The sequence below is a fragment of the Canis aureus genome, chromosome 35, assembly GCF_053574225.1.
Source record: "Canis aureus isolate CA01 chromosome 35, VMU_Caureus_v.1.0, whole genome shotgun sequence".
NCBI lineage: Eukaryota > Metazoa > Chordata > Mammalia > Carnivora > Canidae > Canis > Canis aureus.
Window position 1 is genome coordinate 20,949,780 of NC_135645.1, and position 14,293 is coordinate 20,964,072.

The window sequence follows — 14,293 nt, forward strand, 5'->3', positions numbered from 1 at the left end:
TATTTCCTAGCTGCATAAAAAGCCCCACTGAATTTATCCCAAATAGTGATAATGTCGTCCTTAGTCTGTTTATGTGACATGAAAATGTGATAACATATATATTCCTAGCACATGGCCTCAACTTCCCAACTTCCCCTTTGGACAAATGTCACGAGCATTAAGGAATCCATTTTTTCCATCTAGTTCTCAAGTCATCCCTGTGAGTTTTGGAGTTGCCATCAGTGAATCTCTATGAAAAATGCCTAAGTCCAGTTACACATGATGGTTAGTTTTTTTTTTTTTTTTAAAGATTTTATTTATTTATTCATGATAGTCACACAGAGAGAGAGAGAGAGGCAGAGACACAGGCAGAGGGAGAGGCAGGCCTCATGCAGGGAGCCCTACGTGGGATTCGATCCCGGGTCTCCAGGATCACGCCCTGGGCCAAAGGCAGGCGCTAAACCACTGCGCCACCCAGGGATCCCCATGATGGTTAGTTTTTAAAGACGCTGGTCTGTATTATTGCATGCATAGGACCAAACTTGAGTTCATTTCGCAAAGCACTCTGAGATTTCAATTCATATGTCTTCTCTGCTGCCTATAAAGTAAAGCTTCTTTGGAGTTATTTAAACTTCAAATTGTGAGCCTACCTCAGCCAAGAGATGTTCCCTTAGTAATAAAAAGGTAGGTAAATGAGTCATAGTCATATATTTTTTAAATTTCTCATAAAACAAATGGCCTTAATGTTTACAGCTTCCAGTCCTTTTTCTAAAAAATTTAAAGCACATAACCATGATTTTATTCAAGAATGAATTCAGATATACAAGGATACTTTCTTGGTTTCTTCTGGGGTCAAGATATATTTTATTTATTTTTCTATTTATATTATACTCACTGAGGGAAGAAAGAGTAAATTATGGATATAAATAAATGAATTAGTTTCATGAGGGTTTTCTCTTTGAGACTGATATAATTCTGTGGGTTAATTTTTGTGAATTATGTGTGTTACAATTAAGATTCTGACCAACGTCATCAGTAGAAAGTACATTGCAACCAAAAACAATGATTTATATATGGCTGATAACTGGTTCTATTGGATTATTCCCAATACTTTGTCTAAAAATGAAGAAACAGGATGCCTATGCAGCTCAGTTGTTGAGTGTCTGCCTTTGGCTAGGGGCATGATCCTGGGGTCCTGGAATCGAGTCCCACACCTGGCTCTATACAGGGAATCTGCTTCTCCCCCTGCCTGTGTCTCTGCCTCTCTCTCTCTGTGTCTTTCATGAATAAATAAATAAATAAAATCTTTAAAAAAAAGAAGAAGAATCATTCACAAACATATGAACATTTTCATCAGAACTATAATTCAAATTATGTTTAAGTCTGGTATCTGATGTCTACATACAATTTTATAAAGTAAATTAAATAGAAATACCAAATAATTAGACCTTATTCCTTGGTGTACATGATATTTCCTCTGGCTCTAGTCAACTTAGAATCTAAGGAATGGAACATAATGTTTTCATGATTTGTTACACATAATTTCTGAATATGTGTATATATATAATTTTATACTTATATGATATGATTTATATATAGACAGAAAGGAGAACAAAGAGAATCTTTATCTGGTTTGGGTGATTGGATTAATGGATTCAGTTTTAAGAGTCAAGAAAAGGACGATTAAAATAACTAATAAAATCTACATGTACACATTTATGAAGAGAGACAATTGCATACTGATTAAGATTAAAGACTTTGAACTTCGAGGATGTATTTCACATCTATTAATTAGCTGTGTAGGTCTCTTCAGTTCCTTTATCTGGAATATTGGATAATAAGAAGAGCTACCACATAAAGTTCTAAGAATTGAAAGAGGAGATGCATTTAAAGTGCTTAGAAAGTTGCCTAGCATAGAATAAGTGCTCAATAAAAATAAATTAATACTACTCTTATCAATATTATTACTATCATTAGTATTACAATTCCATTGGAGAAGCAAAGAGATAAACAAGCACCAACGAGGCTTCAAGGTGATAGAGACAGTAAAATGTTTAAAATGCCTAAAAAGCATAAAAATGAATAAAAATCATTAAAAATATATAAAAAACAAGGAAAAAAGTAAAAATAATATTTCTTTATTTTATTAGATATTATATATAAAGATACATGAATATACAAATGCATAATATATTGATATTGTGTATATATCAGCACATATATGTGATATCAGTACATTATTATACCAATACACATATATGTACTATATATGCATTATTTTTATATATATATATATACACACACACACCATTACATTATTGTATCAGTTTGTATATAATAATAACAGAGAGATGAATTTACCAGCAAGATAGATAGAGCAGCGGATAGAATTATCCACAGAACAAAAAGATAATGACAAATAAGGAAGTGAGGTTAAGAGGCCTGAGGAATAAAGGAATAAAGGAACAAATTACTAATAAATGTCAAGTAAGATTTCTATAATAAGGAAATTGAGAGAATAGGAGTAATGAAGTGGAGAGAAATAATTAGACATAAAGACTGAGATGAATGAAGGACTGAAATGATGAAATAAAGTAAATCTTCATAGTCAATAATGTATGGAGTAGGATATAAGGGAAAAGGTCATGCATACAATGGAACAGTTTAAAGGGCATAGCAAATATCAATATGGATACATGTCAAAAGCATGCTGTTGAGTTTCACATGGAACAAAAGGATACAGCTAGTGTTGACTCCATTCATATAAATTTAAAACTATACAAAACATTGTTTATGAATATAAACAAAAAGTAAAAGAAAAAAGGCCCTTCATTTTCATTTAGGAATATAAATGTGAGGAGTAGGAATATAAATATAAGGTAAAAGTTAAAGCCATATTTGAAAATAGTATACACTATGTTTAGTAGGCTGATGAGGGGTATGAGATTTAAGCTGTATCTTAAGTATTTTATGCCTTTGAAAAAATAATTGAGACCAATAGAACAAAATATTAACATTACTGTATTGGTAGTGGTAGGTGCCTAAGAGTGTGTATTTTAAATCTCTCTGTGCATTTAAAATATTTCAAAAAAAATTTAATTGTTCAGCTTTAATGAGATTTAGGAATTTACAAAAGATAATTCTTAAGAAAAAAATCCAATGGGGGAATTCTTCATTAATTACAAAGTTAACACAAACCTTTGGGAATAGAAATAATTTTTTCCCAAAGACTCAAATAAGCTGACCTACAAGGAATGTACCTTATCGCTCAGAAAGTTAGGGAGCTATGTCAGTTTTGCCAGGAAATGAAACTGTGGTTCCAGAAAGTCTAAGAACTTTAGTGCTGAAACATATTCTACTAAGGGTCATTTCAAGAGACATTTATAAACCAGATGCTCCAAATTCATCCTTTACCAGCACAATTATAGAAATAATTTAAGGGGAAGAATCTATAAATAGTTTTTCTTAAAAATTAAAAATGTCTTTACTGAAAATATTAATGTTGAAGAAAAAATGAGAACACATGCTAAGTAAAACAAAATTCCACAAATGCTTCAAAGAAAAAAAAATGCTTCAAAGAATGAATGCTTCTATGCTTCAAAGAATGAATGCTCTATGCTTCAAAGAATGAATGTTTCTATGCTTCAAAGAAAAAAAATGTGTTTCTATATGAACAGAATAAAATATATGAACTACTGTAGTATATGGAATGATTTCACTATATTTCCTGTTTGCTATATGATATTAGGGTTCAATGACAAAATAAATTTTATAAAGGCAAGGACTATATAGAACATGAGATCATACTAGTGAATCAAGCCTGTTCTGTTTTCATTCTTTCCTGCTATTCTTATGCTGACACAGCAGAACCTTTCTAGAATCAGGAGTGAGCACTCAATGGTTTACTGGTGTCATCTTTCAATCATGATGTTAGGCTTAGATTCCTTCTGCTTGATTCTGGTGATTGAGGAAAATTGTTGATCAAATTTTAAAAACCTTTCAGCATTACATCAAAGACAATCTTGTTTCTTAGAGGCACGATAATGAAGATAGAGAATGGAATTAGCTCTTTGGGTCTCTAAAGTGTTTTCTTTTTTTAATTTCTGGTTTTTAAAACTTTGCACACATGTATATATTCATTGTGGATAAATTCTGATGTACTGAAAAATATCTATACTTTACCCATGTCTAACAACTGCAATCTCACCACTTAGAACTAATTGTTATTAGCATGCTATTCAAATAGATATTCATATATATTATTTTTAAAACATAAATTGAGGATGCCTGGATGGCTCAGCGGTTGAGTGTCTGCCTTTGGCTCAGGTTGTAACACTGGGGTCCTGGGATCGAGTCCCACATTGGGCTTCCTGCATGGAGCCTGCTTCTCCCTCTGCTTATGTCTCTGCCTCTCTCTATCTGTCTTTCATGAATAAATTAAAAAAAAAAACCTAAAAAAAATAAAAAATAAATTAAAAAAACCCATAAATTGGCTCCTTTTTACAGGTAATTTTGCAATTTGTTTTCATTCTTTGGCCTAACAATATAGGGCAAATGTCTTCCTATGCAAATACATATTTATCAGTTTCTGACTGTTTAATTATCATCAGTTTAACTTACTTCCATTGTATTTTAAGTTTTGGGAGTTCTGAACATTCTGGTACAGATATCCCTGCATGTGAAATAAATGTAGAGTTACAGATACTACAAAATAAGTCTATGTAGAAATAAATCATGATAGTCTTCATCACAGAACTTCTTTTTCTGACCTTGGAGAGCTGATCTGAAAGCCAAATCTCAGTAATATCTGTCTTTTAAAAACATTACCAAAGCTCTTATTCTTGGGCAAATAATTCAAAACTAAAGGTGTCAGTTCTGAGTAAGACAACTTTTCTGCTATTCTCAATAGCCCACGATTGCATGCCAATTTTAAGAATGGAGTCTTTAATTAAAAAAATGATAATGACGACCACCATCATTATAACATGGCTGATAATACTATGTGAAATATGGTCTCTGAGTTAATGGACTGTGAATTTGATAGATATTAATATTCAATGACATGTTGTGAGGTTTACTTGAATATATGAACCTGATGCCTACTTTTTGAGTCTTGAGGCTGTTAATAGATAATAAAATCAACAGATTATACTTTAAAACTTATATTTATTAAGTAATCTCTACCCCCAATGTAGGACTTGAACTGATGACCCAGAGATCAATAGTCACATGTTTTACCAACTGAGATTAGTCAGGTGCCCCCAAAAGATTATACTTTAATGAGGTTGGCTATTTATGGATATGAATATTTTGCGAAAAAAAATAAGTACTGTTGACCCTTGAACAACAAAGGGGTTAGGAGAACTAACCCTCCACTCAGTAAACAATCGATTTATAATATTTGACTCCCTCAAAATTTAACTAGCAGCCAACTATTGACTAATGGCATTACCGATAACACAATTAATTAACACGTTTTGTATATGTATTATATACTGTATTGTTATAGTAAACTAGAGAGAAGAAAAATGTTATTAAGAAAATCATAAGGAAGAGAAAATACATTACTGTACTGCATTTATTGACATAAAATCAGTCTATGTGTAGATCCATGCAGTTCAAACCCATGTTGTTCCAGAAACAACTTGTATCTGTTATAGAGCTACTTCTCCAGCATGTCATTTGTGTAGCTTCATTTGGATAGTTGTAAAACTGAGGAATTGTAACATGGATATATTACAGGGATAAAAAGCAATGTTACACATTTTCCCCTAATTCTTACCAAACCCATGCAATATCAATCCAACTATGAATCTATAACAGGTAATATTTAACTTTGCACATGTGGTTTTTCTTAATTGTAAAAAATTTTCTGACATTATCAGATTGCCATAAAAGTTAACATTTGCCAGTTGTCTGAAGCAAGATGTAAGTGGAGCAGAAGAGGGGTTTTATTCTTGCATTTAAATAATTACTTTTTAAAAAATAAGTAGATAAATTGGGAGCAGCTGATATCACATGCTACTTTTTTACCCTGTGATTGAAATTGTACAGAAGTGATATAAGGAATATAGGCTGTTGAGAAAAGCTGGAAGGGATGGTATTCTTCACCCAAGTAGGAACCAGTGCCCAGATGAACAGAGTGTTCTGCACAATATCATACTCTTATGTACTGTATTATCAATTACAACAGATGGTATAATTGGAAGGACAAAATAATCATTAATTACAGAGCATTCTTCCCCAAGCTTTCAGGAATAAAACATGCACTGGGGGGAGTATGCTTATGGAGTCTCATCTAGTATTCATGAATATCAGTTAATCTAAACCTAAAATGAATACAAAAAAAAGAGCATTAACCCTTAAGTATAAATCAGCCCTAATGTAAATTCCTTGCCTTCCAAAGTTGGAATACTTCTTACAAGAACAAGTAATAAGTTTGCAACTGGTTGTTGCTGTTTCAATGTTTACTGCTCCAAAACAAGATGTGTTTAAAACTAAGAAATTATGGAATTTAACTCATCCTTTGAAGTTTCCCTTTTATGCCAGCAACGTATGCTAAGCACCTACTGTGTGCTAGGCATTGCTCTAGGTGTTGGAGACACAACAATGAGCAAGAAAGCAATATTTTTAGCCTGTCTTTTTGGAACTAGAAGTGCAGACAGGTAAAATAATGAAAAGAGTAAAAAAATAAATAGAGTTATGGTTAACTGCTAAGAAAAGAGGAGTGAAGAAAGTCAAAAATTAAGGAAAGAAAACTACATTATATATGGTCAAGGAATCCTTTTTGAGATGGTAGGAATGATCAGAGAGCTAAGGTACAAATGAAACTAGGCATACTATTATCTGGGGGAAGTATAATTCATACAAATAACATGGCTACACTATCCCTGAGATGTGAGCAAGTTTGACAGTTTGAGTTTTTAATTTGAGACACTGATTTATTAATTGATTCATTAAATAGCTAGTGCGACCGAAGGTGACATTAGAGTAGTCAGCAGGATAAGGATGTATAAGGCCTATATACAATAGATGAGCTCAGATTTTATTTTCAGGAAACAGAAAGTCATTTCAGGATTTTAAGTAGAAGAGATCTGATCATATTTTGACTGAGTCACATGGCTATGTGAGGTAAAGGTAAAAGCAAAGACCCATGAGGAAGCTTTTGCAGTTATCCAGGTGAGAAGACATGGTAGGTCCAGGTAGTGTGCCAATAGTGGAAATGGAAGGAGAAACGCAGGTTACAGAAATGCCAAGAGGATTGACTCAATAGGAATAAGATACAGAAAGTAACCAAGATGACTCCAAGTGTTATGCTGTGACAAATTTGGGAGAAGACGGAGAAACCTGGGAGGAGAGCTAAATTAGAAAGACAGTAAATCAAAATTCTGTTTTGGATATTTGAGATTTGAGGACATCTAGTATTAGTGCAAGAAAAAAAAAAAAGCCAAGTATGGAGTCTAGAACAAAGGGATAAAGCCATTACTGAATTATGAATGTGAGTGTCACCAATAGAAAAAAATGTATGTAAATTCATGGGACTGAAAGCAAAGAGATCAATATTGTTGGAGCAGTGTGAGCAGATAGTAGAAAATGAGATTTAGAGTAGGAAATGTGGTTTATGTAGGGCCCTATAGTTCATTTTAAAAACTTTATTTTTATTCTAAATTAAATGAGAAGCAGTGGGAAGTTTTGAACAGAGGAATAGGTTTTGTGTTTTTAGATGATCCCTGCTATGTAGAGAGTAGGTTGGAAGGAGAAGATAGAAACAGAGAGACCTGTTAGGATATGCTACCGTGGATTCCATGTAAAGTGTACTTAACAATGGGAGTATTTAGAAGCAAACTGATTCTCTATATATTTTGGAAGTAGGGACAAGAGGATTGCCTGAGAGATTAGATGGAAAACATGAGATAAAATGATAAATCAAAAAAGACTCCTAAGTTTTTTGAATTCAACAACTGAAAGGATGGAATGATTATCAACACAAAGTTGGAAGGATAAAGGCTTAAAGTGAAGCCATGCATATATGAAGTCAGAGTTCTCCCAAGAAAAGGAACAATATATACACCCAGGAGTTTTATTATAAGGGATTGGCTCAAGTGATTATGGAGGCTGAGAAATCCCAGTCTGCCATCTGCAAGCTGGAAACTCAGGAAAACTGGTGGTAGGATTCAGTTCGAGTCTAAAGGCCTGAGAACGATGGGGACCAAGGGAACCACGGGAATCAAAGGTATAAATTCCAGTTGAGGGCAAGAGAAGATGAGATGGGATGTCCCAGGTCAACCAGTGAGGCACATAAAGGGTAGATTCCTCCTTCCTCTGGCTTTGATTCTATTTAGTCCCTCAAAGGATTGAATGATGCCAACCAACAATGGAGAAGATAATCTACTGAATCAAGCAATTCAAATGCTAATCTTATCTGGAAATACCTCCCACAGATTCACCCAGAAATATGTTTAATCTGAGCATCCCATGGCCGGGCAAGTTGACACATAAAATTAACCATCATGAGTACATTTGGGTGGAATATCAGTTTTATGTATGCTTACTTGAAGATAAGTGTCCAGATTACCAGGTGGTTGTTGTCTTGCTTACAAAATTGGCAGAAAAAGGAAACAGTAGTTACAATAGGTTACTTATGGTCCTAGTTCCATATTGGTCGACCAGGTTTAGCATGATAAAATAGAGCATATTTCACTTAAATACACCTTAAGCATAATGGCTCTTGAATGATAGTACTCAATAGCCAGAGTCTGTGAAATAAAATTTATGTCAACCACCATTATGACTCTAGTTAAGATAGCTATTTATTCACTATCTATAAATGCACTTAATCATATTACAATTTTCTCTATGATATCTGACCTGATATCTGATCTGAATTTTATCATGTATTCTGGCACTGACCTTCCAATTCATGTGTTCCTTTACTGAAATTACATATATACTTTTGTACAGATAATGATTTGCATTGGGTGGGGCTATTTTCTTTCTTTCTCTTTTTTTTGTATATTTTTTTATTGGAGTTCGATTTGCCAACATATAGCATAACACCCAGTGCTCATCCCGCCAAGTGCCCCCCTCAGTGCCCGTCACCCAGTCACCCCATCCCCCTGCCCACCTCCCTGGGTGGGGGCTATTTTCAATGTGAGTAGGTGCTCCTGGGGCTGAAATTAAAGTCACCACATTGATTTATCTTAGAAACTCAGGTTGGGCTTCAACCATCATTCTTGAAAGAAAACAAGTGTAATTTAAACTCTCACTATTCTTTCCCCCCACTCCACCATACAATAGTCTACACAAGCCCAATGCTTACTAAATTTTATATATACAGGATCATCTTGACTTCCTGTTTCAGCAGACAAGGGGATGATTCAACCCTAACATATCAGCATAGAACAAAGCAGCCATATGGTGCACATTCTTCTTTGAGATAAGTAATTCTGGCCAGCTTCTTAATTGATATTTTTCTATATATATTCTCTGCTTAAATTTTATCTACTAGATAAACAAACTTCAGGTAGCACATAGCAATCTACAGACTGGGTTAAGTTTAGTTCAGCCAAATAAAATGTTGGATTACTTAGAGCTTATCTACAACAAAGCTGTCAAGTGAGAAAAAAAAATTGGGACCAAGAACCATAAAACAGACATTCTGGTGATATTTCTGGTTCTTATTTCCTCATGACTTTTGGATAGTCAAAGAACAGCTTTCTGTGTCTTTTCTGCAAAGAACAAGAACAGAGTAGCATGATAAAAACAAAACAGAGCTAATGATGATTCTATTTTTGGTTCTCAAAGGGTTTCATTCAATGTCTCTGCACACATGGTTTATGTATTTCAAAGTGAAGAACACTTAGTAGTCAGAATTTGTGCATTTCTTTTTATGTTATCCTTTACTTCTATGGGTTAAACCCAAGGAGATCTTTAAAGTCACCAATATTTTCATGACTTACATTGTATCTGATTTGAGACACAGAAATTCAATTATTTTCATAAAGACAAAGTGCAAAGCCTTAAATTACATACTTATCCTATTAGCTCTATTTTTTATGTCCATGTTTATCTTCATAATTTCATTTGAACTATTTCCACCAAAAGGTGTATGAACACTTAAATTTAGATGTTGACTACATAGAGAGGTACTATGTGATCAGGACCTTGTTATTGAAGAGTTCTGCATTTTTAATGCTTTCACTTTTGTTCTATAGTGACCTTATATGAACTATGTGTTCTCCATGATTTTCTGATGTTTTCTAGCTTAATGTACAAGAATATTAACCTTGTATTCAGAGAAAGCATGAACTTATCAAGAATTACCAAAAAAGATAATTGACTTTAAAGGAGAATAATAGATACCATAAAGACGTTAATATTATAAAGTCACAGGAAATATGATTTCTTATTTTCTGTGCAAAGGATGTATGGGTAATCATCTGATAACAGAAAAGGTTAGGAATAAAGAATGTCTCATGTTTTAAAAACACATGAAAATATGCTGATAACTGTGTTTATGTACTCAGTGTCTTGATAAAGCCTAGACATTACTGGTACAGATAGTTGCCTAATACTCTGAAAATTAGGAACACATTAGGTCACTACTATTAGACTGAAGTTAATGTTTGTTAAATGTATTGTTTTTTTACCTTGCATTAGTGTATAAGCTTGTTTAGGTCCTTATCTTTAAAATATAGATATTATCCTATTGTCATCCACACTTGTTACTTTATATCCATTGACAACTTCCTTAAGATTGCTCTAAAGAAAAGCTTGGTTCATTGGGTGAACTTTCTATTTCTTTTTTCCTGATTAATTAATGACACATTGCAAAAATTTACTTCATTTTTCCCCCCACCTGATAGGAAAAAATGAACTTACCAAGGCTCTGGTATATTATTATAAGATGAGAAGGCCATTCCTTCTGTTTTCCTTGATGTCAGTCACAACTTTTCCTTTTAATTTTAATTGTTAATTTATATTTATCAAAAACAAATATATGCTAACAAGGAGCATGAAGGAGTTGATCCCTGCAGCTCTCTCTATAGCTTCATATCAATTTATAATTATTACAGACAAAATATATGAAGATACATATACATAAACAAGCAGAAATAACAAGTATACATGATTACTTATCCCGAGAATACCGCTGTTAATATTTCAGTGTTTGCCTTTCAGTTGCCTTTCCAGGTTTCTAAATATACACACACTACACACACACAGATATAAATTTCTCATGTCACAAGCTGAAGAGGGTAACAACTCTAGTTTTTATTAGTTTTTCATATCAGGGATTAATTTCTGTCGAGCTTTCCATCCATTGTCTAGGGTATAAAAATTTTAAATGCTGGTCTATGTCACTCTGGCACGCTAAATTCACAGGAGACTGTTTTGACCTAATTATCTAGGCATTCTGTGCCACTATGTCTATTATACTTACAGCATATTAACTAGATTATTGGGTACTTTTTGTAGGAGAACGTTATTCTGGATACTATTATTTCATGGATTTCCCCAAAGAAGCAAGATGCACATTTTGCATCTTTTACATTTAGATATTCAAATACATCTGCTTATTCTATAATCCCTTCCCCAGTGATTTATATCTGAAGAGAGGTGGGGGTGCAGAATGAGGATAGAGTGTAGGACTTCACGTGGTAGCATATACCACCTCTTCATATAGACCTTGCTGTTTACTTTGCAACATTTTAAATCTTAAAAGTTTAAAAAAAAAATTCGGGCTTTTATAGCACAATTTTTTTTTCTGTCAACAATAACTAGAATTTGAAAGCATACTTAGATTTTAAATGCCATCAATTAGCTTATTTCATACCAGTACACCATATTTACTATCCTCTCTGCAATATCTCATCAATTTCCAGTTTTTAAAATTATTTATCTACTTCTTACTAATTTAATATAATTTTTTGTAATCTTTTTAAAATCACAAAAAATTTAGGTCTCAGTTTTCATGTTGATGTGGGAACACATGGAAGTAAATTACATAACAAAGAATTGCACTTTAAAAGTATTTCAAAATATTATCCTTGTGCTTAGTCTTTACGTAGGTCAAATAATTTATGGAAAATCATCAGCACATAGCCTTTTCTAACAAGTTTTATGATCTAGGTATCAAACAAATATGTGTAGATTGTGTCATGTGTACGTATGTATGTGTGTGTAGATATATATATATATATATGTAATATATATATAGTTGTGTATATATATAATATACACTTGGTCATTTAAAACTAAGCTTATACATCCATCCTATCCCACTGAGGCACTGCAATAGCTTTAAACCAACTTTGATGCCTTTTTTTTTTTTTAGGTAAGCTTTTATAAAAATTTTAAGAATTTTAGAATGTACTTGAAAATGTTAAGAGTTTTTTTTCTCTAATAGTTGCCATGTTTAACTTTTATGAGATTATCATTTAAAAATAAAATCACTAGAAAATTCTGAAATTATATGTGTGCTTTACTTTTAAACCCATTGGCTGAAACAACATTTACTATTTAGAGAAAATAAAGAAAAGAATTAGTTTGAATATACTTAGGTAAGACAGTGTTTCACTATCAGATAGTTCACAATAATAGCAAAATATATTTTTCTTGATTTATACGACATTAAATTTTGCTGTGTTGCTGGATGATTTTTTAAAGATTTTATTTATTTGAGAGAAAGAGAAAGCATACGAGCAGGGGTGAGGGGTTGCAGGGGGAGGGGCAAAAGGAGAAGGAATGAGAGGAGAGAATCTTAAGCAGACTCCCATGGAGCACAGATCCTCACATGGGGCTCCATCTCACAACCTTGAGATAGTGACCTGAGCCAAAATCGGATCGGATGCTTAACCAGCTGAGCCACCAAGAAGCCCCCACATTGCTGGATTTTTGAAAAATACACAATACTTGACAGTCTTTAAATACAATTCCCATATAGTAAGCTCTCAAATTTAAAGCATAATGAGAAATGCTTATGGTAATGTGTAGCTTACTCTGTAGGCAACAGGTTAATCTATGCTTTTCTATATTTTTCTACGTGACATGTTGCTATCTTCTTACTTGAAGGCCTGAGAGTATGTATTTTTAATGATTGTAGCTGAGCTGATCCTAAGTGTTCGTTTTGATTACAGTCATTTGATCCATCCCCTCAAAGATTGTATGTTCTTTAGGATAGCACAAACTGTCAGTGAAAGCTTTTGCTGGTTATCTTTGCAACTTCCATTAAAGTTCAATCTTAGTTTTCCAAACAAATAAAACTGAGACATCTTCATATGGTTCTGTATTTTTACAAAGCCCTAGATACACTTTCCAAAAGGTAGAAACACCATATCGAGATACAAGTTGCCTTATTTACTCAGTAAACATACTTTAGGGATGGTTTTATTTAGTGGAAACAAGTCAATTTTCAGAAATATTTGAGGTCTCTTCTATTAGGACATGTATAAGTGTCAGATGTGATTTCTTGTGCTAGAAGCATTTTTCTAAATGGATACTTGCTCAGGATGCTAGCTACATCTTTCATTGCCATAGAGACAGCAGGTCAATGGATAAGTAAATATGTAGTCTTGAATATCAAGTTAAGGAATAATCTATTTTAGCGATCTTTGCTTCTGTCAGAGGCAGTCTCTTATTCTCAATAATTCAGCACATTTATTTATTTATTTATATATATTTTATTAATAGTGGAGACATCCTTACTTTTACTAAGTGTTTTGAAATACATGATGAAAAGTAAAATAAATCAATATTATTATTATTATTATTTTGTTAATAAAATAGTTTAAAGCTCAGGACAGTTTAGTTTTCAGAGAGAAACTCATTGATTTCACAAGCTAATGACTTACTTTTAAAATTATGAATGAATGCCATTGCAGCTCTTTCTTTATTATGGAGAACATAAATTCTCTTCAAACTGGCATTTGGTTGGAAAACATCAAACTAGCTTTTTTCCATCCTGATGTTATAGTTAAAAAAAATAACTTATAAACTGTGTTAGAGAATACACGAAAATAATTTACGGTACCCATATCTACTTATCCATTTATGTATGTATTATGTCATCAGATGAGAATATCCTTGAGTAGCTATATAATACTTACTAGTGTTTATAAAGAATAAAATACCATAGGATATACTTTATGAAATATAAATTAAAAGATACAGTCTTAAATTGAAAGTCTCTGGAAAACATCTTAGAGTAAATATGCTTAGTCAATTTGCCAGGCATAACCAGTTCTGTATTTGCCACAACCTGAAAATAATGTCAAATTTATCTATTCTTTTCCTCATTTTATTTGGCATGGAA

At 32.9% G+C, this 14,293-nt stretch overlaps 1 long non-coding RNA gene across 2 annotated transcripts in view; it reads right to left on the reverse strand.

Annotated features, from left to right (window-relative positions):
• LOC144305344 (uncharacterized) overlaps positions 1 to 14,293 on the reverse strand; it is a 95,290-nt gene that overhangs the window by 28,377 nt on the left and 52,620 nt on the right. The gene's annotated exons all lie outside the window — the stretch shown is intronic.